Genomic DNA, 15,820 nt, shown 5'->3' with positions numbered 1-15,820 from the left:
TTGAACTCCTGGGCTCAAGAAGTCCTCCCACCTCAGCCTTCCAAAGTGCTGGGATTATAGGCATAAGCCACCATGGCCCACGACACTGTTTGTGACAGTAGAGATTCAGAGGCAATTTAAGTTTATCGTGGGTGGTAATGGAGATGTTAAATCTGATGGAGGTATACTATGGAATATCCTGTTAGAGCCAGAAATAATGAACCAGAGCTACATACAACAACATGAAGAGAGCTGAGAAATCTAGTGTTAGGTGAGAAAGGTAAGAAACAGAGTGAGATGTGATGGTATGATCCTATAAACACAGGTTTTCAACATCAACTCACCCAAAAACGTAATACATTCTTCCAAGATATTTATATAACCAAGGCCATATATCAAACACATTACTCTTGCTTGGTACCTACTAACAATTTTATACTATGAAGTAGAGAGTGAAAAGGAAGTGAGGGGCAAGGATGGGGGGAAAAAGAGAAAAGGTTACTATAAACAGGTGTGATGATAATATGTCATAAATGAAAGGAGAGAATTATCTTAACCCTCAAACCTGTTGTAGAACTGAAATGGGTTCTGCTAGCCCAGCACAGTGAGACCAGATATCCACACGGAGGTTTGCAGCAGGCGAAAGGAAGGGTTTATTGACAGGGTGCCAAGCAAGGAGGCTCAGGCAGCTAACACTTAAACTCTGACCTTCCCTATGACTAGCAGATAAGGGTTTATAAAGCAGGGGTAAGTTTAAGGAAAGCAGAAGCTATAGGCAAAATCATAAATCAATGGTTTAGGGCCCAAACCATAAATCAAAAACCATAAATCAAGGTTACACATTGGTTTTAGCCCTTAAGTGCAGGATATCTTGAAGCAGAGGCTTATAGGTCATAGATAGATTCAAATACTTTCTGATTTGCAACTGGTTTGACAAGCTTTGTTTAAGAATTTGGGGTCAGCAGAAAAGAATGTTAGGTGCAGCTCACAGGTGTGACTTTCTCCATGCCCTGCAGGAAGAAATTTAGACCGAAAGACGGTGGTCAGAGTTCAGTCCCCAGATCTCCCTTATCTGAGGTCTGTGTGCAGGTAGATGTGCAGGCAGACCTGTTTGGTGAACCATTGGTGAGACGAAAAACAACTCAGAGACATATGTTACAATGTTATCTTTAGTTTGTATAGGGGAACCAAACATCACTTGATTCTAGCTTCCTTGGCTCTTGTTTTATGCTACTATTACTGTCTTGCTCATCAAATTGCTTATTTACCTCTCAAGGCTAACTAGGTGCCTGGAACTTGAAGGAACTCAAGATTTTCCTTAATTTTCATGCTTGGGGGTGCCCACAGGCCTCTAAGGAGGTCCTTACTCCATCTCACATCTGATGTCCGGGAAAGAGAGAACAAAATATAGTCTAGTATGTGAAGTTCCTGGATCTTTAAATGACTATGCATGGTTTTCTTGATACTGTGCATATTTTTTGAGCTAAATAGAAGCATGTCCTGTGTTCTGTTGCCTCTTTTATGTCAGCACTTGCTTTAAACATAAGCATGTTTATAATTCATCATATTGGGCTCTGCTCATTTCTATAAACTCCACCAGCTGCTGTTGCTTTGGCACAACTGAGTATTTTATGTTCCACTGAAGTATTTCCCTGACAAACATAATGCTTTGTGAAACCTGTATGGCAGAAAATGTCTGAATGTTGAATTGAAACCATGGAACTGAACAGCGAATAGGCCAAGAAGATCAGAGCTTATGACAATCCACAGGTGGTCCTGGATGCAGGTTTAGATACTATTATTTCAGACAACGTTCTCAGCCATGTGCATCATTCAATCCTCTACTTCTGAAATGATCTGCATAACCATGTTGCTGGGCCTGTGATGAAATTCCTATGGCAGTGCTGAAGCTGTTTCAGATTCTCATTCTTTCCCCTCTTTTTTTCTCTCTCTTTTAGAATACTGCAGGAATGGATTTGTCCACACAAATCCATGATGTTGTATATCTTTCATAAGTGTTCAAAGCTGAGAAAGAAAGGGATTGGATACCGTTGTATTTTACTGTGCCTTCCATAAGACATTTCAACAATCTCTGTAAATTAGTTTATCTTCTTGATTTTTATTGATTTCTTAAATTAATGACCTTCTCCAAAAGAAGGTGTGACACTTTATTTTATTTTATTTTTTTTGAGTGCAGTGGCATGCTCATAGCTCACTGCAGCCTCAACTTCCAGGGCTCAAGCAATCCTCCTGCCTCAGCCTCCTGAGAAGCTAGGACTACAGGAATGCACTACCACATCCTGCTAACTTTTTTTATTTTTAGTAGAGATGGGGGTCTCACTATGTTGTCCAGGATGGTCTCAAACCCCTGGGCTCAAGTGATCCTCCCACCTCAGCCTCCCAAAGTGTTGGGACTATAGATGTGAGCCACTGCACCCTGCAACATGTTAATTTCAAAACTATATCTTTAAAATAATGGATATTAATGTCTATATGGATTTCCAAACTACAGAGAGAATGGTTATTTTGTTTCATTCCTTATAAAGCTTCCCTCTTCTCCAAAATATCTATGTCTGTTGAATGCTGGCAATACCAATATGTCAACAAAAATTTTAGGTATATGAATTCCTTTTTATTCATCATCCCTATTATTACTAATGTCACTCTACCTTCAAATGAAAAATCAAATTGAAAGGTAGCACATATCTGACTTAGGCTCTTGAAAACTTTTAACTACTTACATTTCTGATAATAAATGAGCCTCAGCAATGAATCAAACTCAGAATCCAAAAAATAAATAAATGTAGTTTCTTAACTATAAGTTATTTTGCCCTAAGCCAAAGATATTTTTAACTTTAAGCCAAGGAAAGAAAAAAATGTTAGAAAGAATCCAATACATGACTGAGTTTTGAAAGATTTTGAAAGATTTCTAGGAAATGTTTTTACCTGCTGCAGACTCACTACCTTTAGACATCAGTTACTACACTTGCATGGGAAGAGGATCTTTGGGGTTTTTATATTTTCTCTATTTTGTCATTGATTCATTCATGTCATTAAGCACAAATATGTACACATGATGTATATGACATATATAAATACATACATATAACATATATCTATATATATTTTGCTATGTGCCAGGCATTGTTCAAAGCCCTGGAAATGCAACGCCCAAGAACCTTTATACCTCAAATCCAGAGAGGGGAAACAGACAATTAAGCAATGTAAATAAGGTGTCATAAGTGCTCCACTAAGACAAATAAAAAGTTCTGTGGGAGCTCATAGCAGAGGCACCCACTTAGGACGAAACCAGACTAAATGTTCAAGGCAGGCTTAATGGATAAAGGGATATTTACACAGAGCCCCAAAAGATGAGTCAGATTCAGTTCTTGGAAAACAAGAGCATAAGAAAATATGTTCCAAGCATAGAGGGATACAGCAGGGACTAGCAGGAGATGAGGTTGAAGGGAGAAAGTTACAAACAGAAGCATGATATGATTAGAGGAACATTCCAGAAACATCACTCTGCCTGGAGAAAGGACGCAGAAGACAATTACATCTGTCAGGAATCCAAACAAGGTTGAACTATAATAATACAGTAAGGATAGAGAGGATTTACATAAAAGGTAAATTCACAGGTCAGTTAACTGTCAGAGTGGGGTCAGCTGATCACAGCCCTTGAATTTTAAACATAGTAGTGAACAGTTACATGGTGAGCTACTGTATTAGTCAGATTTGTTGATGCTAACAGCTGTTACGACTCAAAATCTCAATGGCTGAGCACAACAAATGTTTATTTTATTTCTCTGTCACCTCACAGTCCAAAGCTGAGATGAGAGAAAGTGGGTTCTGCTTCACCCAGTCATTCATATCTCCACGTTTTCTCCCTGGATTCAGGTATTCAAAAGACATTATCAGGCTTCTGTCCCTCCCTTTGTTGTTGTTGTTGTTGAGATGGAGTTTCACATTTGTCACCCAGGCTGGAGTGCAACGGTGCAATCTCAGCTCACTGCAACCTCCACCTTCCTGGGTTCAAGTGATTCTCCTGCCTCAGCCTCCTGAGTAATTAGGATTACCATGCCCAGCTAATTTTGAATTTTTAGTAGAGACGGGGTTTCTCCATGTTGGTCAGGCTGGTCTCAAACTCCTGACTTCAGGTGACCCACCTGCCTCAGCTTCCCAAAGCGCTTGGATTACAGGCGTGAGCCACCGTGCCCAGCCCTGTCCCTCCTTTTTTATTTCTCAGCTCTTCCTTCCTCTCCACTGGTTTACCCCCAGGGAAGCTCTCTCTTTATGGTGGCAAGGATGGGACCCCAGCATCTCCACAAAAATGACCTCTAGTGCAGCAGTCCCCAACCTTTTTGGCACCAGGGACAGGTTTCATGGAAGACAGTTTTTCCATGGATGGTGGTAGAGGGATGGTTTTGGGATGAAACTGTTCCACCTCAGATCATCAGACATTAGATTTTTATAAGGAACACGCAACCTACATCCCTCTCATGTGCAGTTCACAATAGGGTTCACCCTCCTATGAGGATCTAATGCCGCCACTGAACTGACCGGGGGCAGAGCTTAGGCAGTAATGCTTGCTTGCCTGCTGCTCACCTCCTGCTGTGCAGCCAGGTCCCTTACAGGCCACAGACTAGTACTGGTCTGTAGCCCTGGGGGTTGGGGAACTCCTGCTCTAGTGTATCATCTCAGGAGATAAGCTTTCCCCAACCCTTCTCTTAGCATCTCTAATAATCCCTACAAAAAGATTCTGGACTTCCTTGGGTCAGATTACCACCCAGGGGCAGTCACTGTCCAAATGGATGAAGAACATCCTGAGTCGCACCCCAGAGGCAGAGGAGATCTGATGACTGGTAGCTCCATCAGATGTGGGAGAAGGAGTTCCTAAGAGGAACAGAGAAAGGCTCTCATATCAGAAAGCAGGGTTAAGTAGCTGCAAAAACAACAGCCATCACCAAAGCTATGTAAGTTTTAATTTCCCATCAAACTCTGGTTTAAGATCTTAGCAAAACTGAAGGGTAGAAAACCAACCTATGGAATTTTAAGTTAGGAGTGCCCAATGAGCAACCTGCTGTGCTCTTATGCTGTGAAGTATGATGACTAAATATTTCCATTGTGTAAATCTAAAATGTCACATTTTTTTTCATATCTATATGTTCACTGGTGTTTTATCTTTGAAACAACATGGCTTTACCCCAGTCTTTAGCCTGTACTGAGGTTTATGGGTCTCCTGGGAAAAACCTAAGTTTAGTGTAAAATTTGTTCTGTCTTCTATCACAAGGGAAAAACAACCTGCCCTAGCAAATCCTGTGGGAATATGATTTATGAGTGTATGCTTAGGTGTTTCATTACTACATAACTTTTATTAGTGCTTCTATTAATGTTGCCAGTCATGAGCCATAAAATTGACTCTGAGTGCATCCACAGGCTTTTATAAACCTTTCTGAATCACTGGTTTTTCTATAAAACATTTTGGTAAAAAACAAAAAGTGGCAATTCACTTGGTTTTGGCTTAGCACTTGCATTTTCTAGAAGTGGAATCGTAGCTCAGAACTGTGGGAGCTCTCAGAAGTCATCTCACCTCATTCTCTATTTCTCTGTGAATAGAGGGTAGGCACTCCATGCACTTAGCGGAATGAATGAATCTCTGCTGTGGCATCACACTGTTGTTCTTACCTCACAACAGCCCAGGTTTTCATGTGATTGTTTTGTTTTTGACACAAATTCTTTTTTTTTTTTTTGAAACAGAATCTTACTCTGTTGCTCAGGCTAGAGTGCAGTGGCGTGATTGCAGCTCACTGCAACCTTCACCTCCTGGGTTCAAGCAATTCTCCTGCCTCAGCCTCCCTCCTAAGTAGCTGGGATTACAGGCATGCACCATTATGCTGTATTAGACAGGGTTCTCTAGGGGGACAGAACTAATAGGCTAGATAGATATATATAAAGGGGAGTTTATTAAGTATTAACTCACATGATCACAAGGTCCCACAACAGGCTGAGGAGCAAGGAGAGCCAGTCCAAGTACCAAAACTGAAGAACCTGGAGTCCAATGTGTGAGGGCAGGCAGCATCCAGTATGGGAGAAAGATGCAGGCTGGGAGGCTAAACCAGTTGAGTTTTTTCACGCTTTTCTGCCTGCTTTATATACTAGCCATGCTGGCAGCTGATTAGATGGTGCCCACCCAGAATAAGTGTGGGTCTGCCTTTCCTAGCCCGCTGACTCAAATGTTAATCTTTGGCAACACCAGCACAGACATACCCTGGACCAATACTTTGCATCCTTCAATCCAATCAAGTTGACACTCAGTATTAACCATAACACATGCCCAGTTAATTTTTGTAATTTTAGTAGAGCTGGGGATTTGCCATGTTGGCCAGGCTTGTCTTGAACTCCTGGCTTCAAGTGATCTGCCTGCCTCGGCTTCCCAAAGTGTGGGGATTACAGGCATGAGCCATTGTGCCCAGCTGACAAGTTCTAATGATCAGAAATCTGATATCGATTTTTTTTCCTTTGAGCCTGTATTAGGCTATTCTTGCATTACTATAAAGAAATACCTAGACTGAGTAGTTTATAAATAAAAGAGATTTAATTGGCTCACGGTTCTGCAGGCTGTATAGGAAGCACTGCAGTATCTGCTTCTGCAGAGGCCTCAAGCAGCTTTTACTCATGGTGGAAGGTGAAGGGGGAGCAGGTACTTCACATGGTGAAAGCAAGAACAAGAGTGTGAGGTTGGGGGGTGCCACACACTTTTAAATGACCAGATCTTGTGAGAACTCACTCACTCTCTATCATGAAGACAGCACCAATGGGATGGTGTTAGCTATTCATAAGAAATCCAGCCCCATGATCCAGTCACCTCCCACCAGGCCCTACTTGCAGTATCGGGGATTATAATTCAACATGAGATTTGAGTGGGGACACAGATCCAAACCTTATCAGAGCACCACAGAATGAGCCTGCATAGGATGACAGGTCTCATTTTCATATTACCCTAGGTTCCCTGAGGCTTTTCTTCTCCAGGCTTCATACCCTCAGTTCTGTTCAACTTCCCCCACATGCCATAGTTTCTACAGTCACCTCTATCTTGAACACTTTACTGTAGCTATGTTCCAGTCCTCTTTGGGCATGGCTGTTCACTGTATTATAAATCTACCTGCCCTTCTGTCTTCTGGTTCCCATTCTTACATCTTATTCATAATGACATTTCAGGAGACTGGCCAATTATTTGCTGAAGTCCAGATACCTATTTCAACAGCCTTTGACCAAGACAAACTATCAAAAAAAGAAATGAGTTTTGTTTGAGACAGGGTCTCATTCTGTCATCCAGACTAGAGTGCAGTGGTGTGATCTCAGCTCACTGCAACCTCTGTCTACCAGGCTCAAGCACTTCTCCTGCCTCAGTCTCCTGAGTAGCTAGGATTACAGGCACATGCCACTACCACCTGGCCAATTTTTGTATTTTTAGTAGAGACAAGATTTCACCATGTTGGCTACGCTGGTCTCAAACTCCTGACCTCAAATGATCCACCCACTTCGGCCTCCCAAAGTGCTGGGATTATAGGCGTGAGCCACCGTGCTCAGCTTGAGATAAGTTTTGTCTGAAATGTTCCCCATGTAGAACAATTAAGGCTGCCAATCTATAATTTGCAGCATCCTCTTTTTTCCTTCTTTAAATGAAATTGAGACTTTTCCCTGACTTTGATCATCTGAGCCTTTTCCCTTTTTCATGAGCCATCAAAGGTTATTACAAGCTTTCATGGATCTCATTACAGATCTGGTCAGTATCCTTGGTTGTAATTGTGGCAGGATAATATTTTGAGATATTACCTGAAAAATCCTTCTCTGAATTTTTTACTATTTGTCTTTTATTCATTTAGCCAATGCATTCATTGCCTTAGGGAAAGACCATTACAGCAGAAAACCAAAGAAAGAGCTTTTAAAATTTCTGAAGCTTATGCTTTGGGATATTAAAAAAAAAAAATAGCTAGGCCTAGAGAGAATTCAGGTCACAAAAATTAAATAGGGGAAAATGAGTTATGAGCAGTGTCTGCTTTTCCTGGTCCTCTGCTTCCCTTCAGCTTTAACTCTGGTCCATTGAGCTATGGAAATTTGTTCAGACTATGGGAAGAGAGAGGAGAAATCCTCAAGATGCTTGGAAATCCAAGAACAGGAGAGAACATGGGCACCCCTAAGTCAATGAGGCAAAGCTTGAGGGTTTTCCCCTGCCCAGAAGAGCAGAATTAGTGCAAATGTCCACATGATATATCCTGGCCACCCAAGGCAACCTCACAAGGCCCTGCTCTCCCCAGTGCAATGGGGGGCAGAGGGTGGCAGAATGATTTCCCATAAGCCTGAGAGTAGCATAGAAGTGAAAGTCATGCAAAAATGAAGGCTTAAAATAGAAATGTATGAGTACTAGGAAGAAAAACCTGCATTACTTCTTATAGTGGATACTGTAGCACTTCATCCAGAGTCGCTCCTTAGGGTTGATGCACCTAACCCCCAGCTGCTGGGGATATCACCTGCAAACTCTAATTTCTTTACCCAAAGTCATGCCCTTCCCAGTGCTCACTGATGCAGTAATAAAATAGCCCACTCCTCTAGCCTCAATGTGGGACAACTCTGAAGAGCCATCCAACTCTGAACTCCGAGGATTCGCTGGGACCTCAGCGGCAGCCACACTGTAGGAAAGGTTCTTGCTTTGGCCAGTCCTGCCTGCCCCAACTCCTTCCAGGCGTATTTTCTTTTCTTTTTTTTCTTTTCTTTTCTTTTTTTTTTTTTGAGACGGAGTTTCGCTTGTTACCCAGGCTGGAGTGCAATGGCGCGATCTCGGCTCACCGCAACCTCCGCCTCCTGGGTTCAGGCAATTCTCCTGCCTCAGCCTCCTGAGTAGCTGGGATTACAGGCACGCGCCACCATGCCCAGCTAATTTTTTGTATTAGTAGAGACGGGGTTTCACCATGTTGACCAGGATGGTCTCGATCTCTTGACCTCGTGATCCACCCGCCTCGGCCTCCCAAAGTGCTGGGATTACAGGCTTGAGCCACCGCGCCTGGCCTTCTTTTCTTTTTTTTGAGATGGAGTTTTGCTCTTGTTACCCAGGCTGGAGTGCAATGGTGCGATCTTGGTTCACCACAACCTCCGCCCCCTGGGTTCAAGCAATTCTCCTGCCTCAGCCTCCCGAGTAGCTGGGACTAGGGCCCGCGCCACCACGCCCAGCTAATTTTTCTATTTTTTAGTAGAGACAGGGTTTCACCATGTTGGTCAGGATGGTCTCAATCTCTTGACCTTGTGATCTGCCCGCCTCAGCCTTCCAAAGTGCTGGGATTACAGGCGTGAGCCACTGTGCCTGGCCATCCAATCATTATTATTTTTTTTAATTACAAAGACAGAAAAAGAACAACTTATTGAGAAAGCATACTGTATGCCACGATGTTCTGTTTTTCTATTGTCTTGAAGTTGATTTTCCAAGACACTATCTTGAAAGAAAATTTGCATTCAACTCTCAGTCCTACAACTAGCCAATTTAGAGACAGAAATATGCTATTCATGAGGAAGCATTATTGTATTGCTTTTTAAATTAACCTAATAATTTAAAAATATTTCTAAATTAAAAAATAACATGGCCAGGTGCAGTGGCTCATGCCTATAATCTCAGCACTTTGGGAGGCCAAGGCGGGTGCATGATGAGGTCAGGAGTTTGAGACCAGCCTGGCCAACATGGTGAAACACCATCTCTACTAAAAACACAAAAAAATTAACCAGGCGCGATGGCAGGCACCTGTAATCTCACCTACTTGTGAGGCTGAGGCAGGAGAATCGCTTGAAGCCAGGAGGCAGAAGCTGCAGTGAGCCAAGATCGTGCCACTGCACTCTAGCCTGGGCAACAGAGCAAGACTCTGTCTCAAATAAATACATATCACATATAAGTAAATTATGTAGCTTAATATGATGAACCTCTATGAACCTATTTGTCACAAAACCTTCAACTTGAACAATACCATGCATTCACCTATGTACTTTTCCCTATCCCATCGATGCAACCATTAGCCTGAGTTTTGCATTTATCATGCCCTCACTTTAAATAAAAGTAGGTTATCATATGCCTGAGCAGTGTTTTTAGTTTACAGAGATATTATACAGTATCAGTCTCTTGGGAATTGCTTTTCCACTCGAAATGTTCCAATGATTCATCTACGTGTAGTTATAGTTCACCGATTGTTTTCACTGCTGTATATTATTTCATTGGATAGATAAAATATGTAATTATACACTTATTTCATGTCACTGGGTTTTGAGAGTATTTGCAGTTGTTTTGTTATGAAAAGTACCACTATTAGCATTCCAAATATGTGCAGGTTTTTCTAGAATGTATGTCTAGGAGTAGAGTTTTAGGTCACAAATTGTGTCAATGTGTAACTTGACAAAAAAACTGCCAAATTGGTTGCGATTTTATAAATTTACCCATGCATTATAATGAAGTCGAGTTTACACTGTTTCATATTCTCGTATTTGGCTTAGACTTTTAATCTGAGATAAAAAATAGTACCTCAATGTGGTCTTAATTTGTACTTCCTTGATTACTAAACCGGTTCAGCACTTACTTACATGAGATTTAGCTGGCTGGTTTTCTTCTGTAAAGTGCCTGTTTGTAGCTGTTTCCCCACAGTGTCTCTTCCATTGTAGGCACTCCCTAAACGTTGAATAAATGAATACATCTTCATGTAGCAAGGCTTACACTATGGACTTGCTAATTTAAGATTTTTTTATAGGGTACCACAAGCTGTACTTCTCTAACCTTGTAGTTTAATAAGTTTCATTATATATCTAATTTAGTGTAACTGATCAATAACTGATTCTTTTATGTAATTTATTTCAAAAAGTGTACATTATTATAAAGATGGATTTGCACAAGATATTAGTTATCTTCGGTGAAGCAGTATTTTGCTTCTATTATTATTATTAGTTTTTCAGATGGAGTTTCACTCTTGTTGCCCAGGCTGGAGTGCAATGGTGTGATCCTGGCTCATTGCAACCTCCACCTCCTCCTGGGTTCAAGCAATTCTCCCGCTTCAGTCTCTTGAGCAGCTGGGATTACAGGCATGCACCACCATGCCCAGTTAATTTTGTATTTTTAGTAGAGACAAGGTTTCTCCATGTTGGTCAAGCTGGTCTCGAACTCCTGACCTCAGGTGATCCACCTGCCTCAGTTTCCCAAGTGCTGGGATTACAGATGTGAGCCATCACGCCCAGCCTCTATTATTTTAATGGCAGTAGAGGCATTATTAATTTTGTTCTAGTAACTGAACAACTCAAAAAGTGCTATTTTCAGAATACTAAGCATTTTTTCAGAAAAACATGAAATATCAAATCCAAAGTTAGCAGTGATGCAAGATTTCTCTTGGCCCCTTTGCCAGACTCCCAGCAGGGGCACCCCGACTAGTCGGCCTGCTGCACTCAGCCCCTTCTGGGAAGCACATGAGTGAGCGAGTGTGAGATCCAGCCGGCCACTCCACTGACACAGGAGCAAGCTCTGTCCAGGGTCTGCAGCCAAACCAGGCAAAATTATGCCCAAAAAAATGTAAACAGTTATTCCTGAATGATCATCACTGCTGTGTACTAATACTTAACAGATATGTCATGAAGCATCAAATTTATAAAAAAGTAATACAACTTAAAATTCAGAAAAATGTTATCCATTACTTTTTTTCATTTTTTTTGAGACGGAGTCTCACTCTGTTGCCCAGGCTGGAGTGCAGTGGCACAATCTCGGGTCACTGCAACCTCCACCTCCCAGGTTCAAGCGATTCTCCTGCCTCAGCCTCCTCAGTAGCTGGGATTACAGGCACATGACACCACACCCAGCTAATTTTTGTATTAGTAGTAGAGACAGGGTTTCACCATGTTGGTCAGGCTGGTCTCGAACTCCTGACCTCGTGATCCACCTGCCTCAGCCTCCCAAAGTGCTGGGATTATAGGTGTGAGCCACCACGCCCGGCCTCCATTACCTTTTCATGAAATCTTTTTGTTAAATGTTTCTGAATTAGAAATAGATTATTGTTACAGATCTCTGCCAGAGTGTCCGTTTTTCTGGCCGGAAACCTCTGTGGCCATGGTGCCTGAGTTCTTGTCCTCCATCCAGAAAAATGAGGTATGCAGACAAATGAACAGCGAAGAAGAGTTTTATTTAGTGTTAGAACAGCTCAGAGGAGTGGGTGGTTCCTCTCCATAGGCAGATCGTCCCATTGGGTGTTCAGTTCTCAGCAGAGAGGAGGCCCTGGAAAGGGTGGCTTCTCTCTGTAGGTAACTCATTCAGACATCTGCAGGTCTCTGAAGCTATCAGCAGAGAGGGTAAGCTCCTCTCTGGCAGCAGACCCTCTCTGCAGCTGGCCTCTCATAATCTCCACTTATCAGCAGAGTACTCCTCTCTGCAGCTGGTCATCCTGTTGTCTCTCTGCCCTCTTCATCCTCTGGTGGTCCTCTGTCCTGCTCTGGCTGAGCCCAGGGCTGTTATGGACCTCAGAGGGGAGGAAGTATTTGCTGATTGGTCCTTGGGTGGCCATGGGCAGCCCAGAAGAGGCAACATGAGTCCCCACTCCCATTGGAAGGACTGGCAGCCACCAGCAGCCCAGCCTCCAGTCTTCAGGTCCTCCCTGGCCAGAAGGTGGGGTCTTACTGGGGACCTGCCCCTTTCTGTTCAGGAATCTGTCTCAACAGACACCCCCAAACTTGAAGGGATGGGGGTGGAGTTGGTCCTTCCTGGTGCAGGCTGCAGAGACTCCCAGGTCCTATGCCTGGGAGAGCAGTCACAGCTGCACCTGGGAGCTGCTGCCCCACCAACTTGGAAGGGGCAGGGCTCCTCCTTGTCCATGGCTCCTGCCTGCTTCCTGGAGCAGAAGACCCAGGTCTGCAGCATGGGTGCGGCAGCTGCAGCTGCACCCAGGAGAGCAGATCCTGCCTGTTACCAGCTTCCCCAAGAGCACAGGGAGGCTTGGATCCACAGCTGCAGTTTGAGGAGCCCCCAGGAGGGCGGAGCTTTGCCTGCTCCATAAAGCAGGAGGCCTGGGTCTGCAGCTGCAGTCTGGGTGACCACAGTAGCACTGAGAGTTCCTGTCCCAACTCAGAAGGGGTAGGGCTCCCCCTGGCTCCATGGAGTATGCAGTCCCAGCTATGCTTCCCTGATGCAGCCAGCATGATGGCAGCAGCCACTGTCATCATTATTACACACTTTTAAGTGGGCAGGTATTCCACAGAAATATTTTAAAACCACCCTTCAGATAGCCCAGATAGGAGACTATCTGATAAAGAATAAGTAAAAAAGTCAAAGGTAGGCATGGTGGTATACCCGTAATGCTCAGATACTCTGGAGGCTGAGGTGGGAGGATTGTTTGAGTCCTGGTTTTCAAGGATGAAGTAAGCTGTCATGGTGCCACTGCACTAACAGCCTGGATGACAGAATCAGACTCCATCTCAAAAAAAAAAAAAAAGTCATTAGCAGCAAAAAAAAAAAAATCAAATAAGGATAAGGATGTTACTACTATTTGTCTTCTTCAGCATTTCTTCTGAGGTCATGGAGGTGTGCTACTCAGATTTCCCTTCAAGAATGTACCATTTAGCTGTAAATAATGCAAATTAACTGACAAGCTCCATTTGTCATTTCCTTCACATTGTGTTTAGCTTTCAACCCAAGATCACACCCTTCTAGGGAAGTCCCTGCCAATGACTGGGTATGGCCAGGGTACCAGCCATTTCTGCTCTGAGTGGGTGACCTTATGGGCACTCTGCTCCTGAGCGCCTCCTCACATTAGGCAAGACTCAGCTCTGCATCATCACACCCAATACTGTTTCCTCCTCAACACTTCTAAATTCTGTTTGGTTACCCTCCAATAAAACTTTTACATTCATGTCTCAGCATCTGCTTCCCAGAGTACCCAAATGACACAACTTTTCTGTAGCAAAGGCTTTAATTAAAACACTAGCTGGGCATGGCGCAATGGCTCACACCTCTAATCCCAGCACTTTGGGAGGCTGGGGTGGGTGGATCACCTGACTTCAGACCAGCCTAGCCAATGGTGAAACCCTGTCTCTACTAAAAACACAAAATTAGCCAGATGTGGTGGTGTGCACCTGTAATCCCAGCTAATAGGGGGCTGAGGGAGGAAAATCGCTTGAACCTGGGAGGCAGAGGTTGCAGTAAGCCAAGATCACACCACTGCACTCCAGCCTGCGCAATAAGAGCGAAACTCCGTCTCAAAACAACAACAACAAAAATCACTAGCTGGTAGCATTTTCTTTTACTGACATGCATATACAGCATGTATTTGGCTAAAGTCCAGTACAGAGAAAAACTATTAGTACATTTTAAAACTGAATTTTGGATTGATAGAGTGGTGATTGGACTTAGGAGAACACAGTGTACCTATCACCTAGCACCATGGGTTTGAGAAATGTACACTTAGCTTGAAAATGCTTTTTTAAAAAAATCCTCCAATCAATGTAGAAGACCTCTTGACATATAAAATTTATGGCAGTGATACTAATTATTATCATATATTGAGTATTTACTATATGCAGGAAATGTGCTTAGCATTGTACATACATTATCTCACTTAGTTCTAGAGGCTTATGTCTAAACAATATTAACTCACAAATTAGTTAATTGCTCTTAAGAGTTTCAGCTTTAGCCAGGAAGCACATTAGCGTTGGATCTGGGAATTGCTATCCTGGCTGTGTAATGAAAATATTCATTGAAATGTTAATGTATAATAGTGGATCTTGGGAAGAGAAATGGTCTTTACTAGCTTAGGCCAATAAAGTGTATTCTATAGGAGTAATTATCAATTTTCCAACGACATTATATATTTAGAAAAATTCTCTGTGAGAAAACACCTTTTAAAATTGTGGCTTGGATAATTATGATATGATAAATATGTGTTTGATTTATACCATTTCTAGCCATGTATTTATTACAAAATCTGACTCTCAATGATTTACAGGATGAGATATGAAAAAGCATTATTCTTACATCGGGGAGTATCAAAGATGGGAAAAGGTGCCTGAGTGGAGTCAGCACTATCAGATCCCAACATGGGGACCCCTGGCTGTTTTGAAAAGGTGTGAATTTTGTCAAATGCTTCTTCTATGTCAATTGATACTATCATGTGATTTCTCTCCTTGCTTAGATGGGATGAATCACACTTGGTCATGACATGTACTTCTTGTTTATACGCTACCAAAACCCCAAGAGCCAAACAAATGTTTCACTTAAAATTACACATAAGTTCTATAAAAACTTTCCTCTGACACTGAAATAACACTTTAGATACATGCTTGCCATCTTTACAGCTGTACTACTCAGTCAAATAAAACAAATTAAGAATTTTAAATAGAGTTCATATACAGTGGCTCATGCCTGTAATCTCAACACTTTGGGAGGCCGAGGAGGGCAGAGGTCAGGAGTTTGAGACCAGCCTGGACAACATGGTGAAACCCTGTCTCTACTAAAAATAAAAAATTTAGATGGGCATGGTAAGGGGCACCTGTAATCCCAGCTACTTGACAGGCTGAAGCAGGAGAATCACTTGAACCCAGGAAGTGGAGGTTTCAGTGAGATTGTGCCACTGCAATCCAGCCTGGTCAAAAGAACAAGACTCCATCTCAAAAAAATAAATGAAAAATAAAAAATAAACAGATAATTTGATGCAGGAAATTGATTACACGGATAATACAAAACTAAAAAACCAAAAGGTGATTGTAAGGTAACCCAGAGATTAATAACTACAGGAAAATAATTTTCCAGTCCCACCCAGAGCTGGAGAACAAAAGAGAAGAT

General features: G+C 42.5%; 1 protein-coding gene across 3 annotated transcripts in view; it reads right to left on the bottom strand.

Moving 5' to 3' along the window:
• The window catches only part of PDK1 (pyruvate dehydrogenase kinase 1), a 116,548-nt gene that overhangs the window by 49,677 nt on the left and 51,051 nt on the right, over positions 1–15,820 (bottom strand). Inside the window, exon 12 of one of the 3 annotated variants that reach the window (XR_010341477.1) lies at positions 10,597–10,681. The exons of the other annotated variants lie outside the window; for them this stretch is intronic. The gene's annotated coding sequence lies outside the window, so the exon portion shown is untranslated. The remainder of the gene's footprint in view (positions 1–10,596; positions 10,682–15,820) is intronic. 3 annotated transcript variants of the gene reach the window in all.

Source organism: Aotus nancymaae, unplaced genomic scaffold (genome assembly GCF_030222135.1).
Source record: "Aotus nancymaae isolate 86718 unplaced genomic scaffold, 86718_ANA_hifiasm-v0.15.2.pri h1tg000008l, whole genome shotgun sequence".
Classification (NCBI taxonomy): Eukaryota; Metazoa; Chordata; class Mammalia; order Primates; family Aotidae; genus Aotus; species Aotus nancymaae.
Note: the sequence above shows the minus strand (reverse complement) of the source record. Positions and strands in the feature narration are given on the sequence as shown.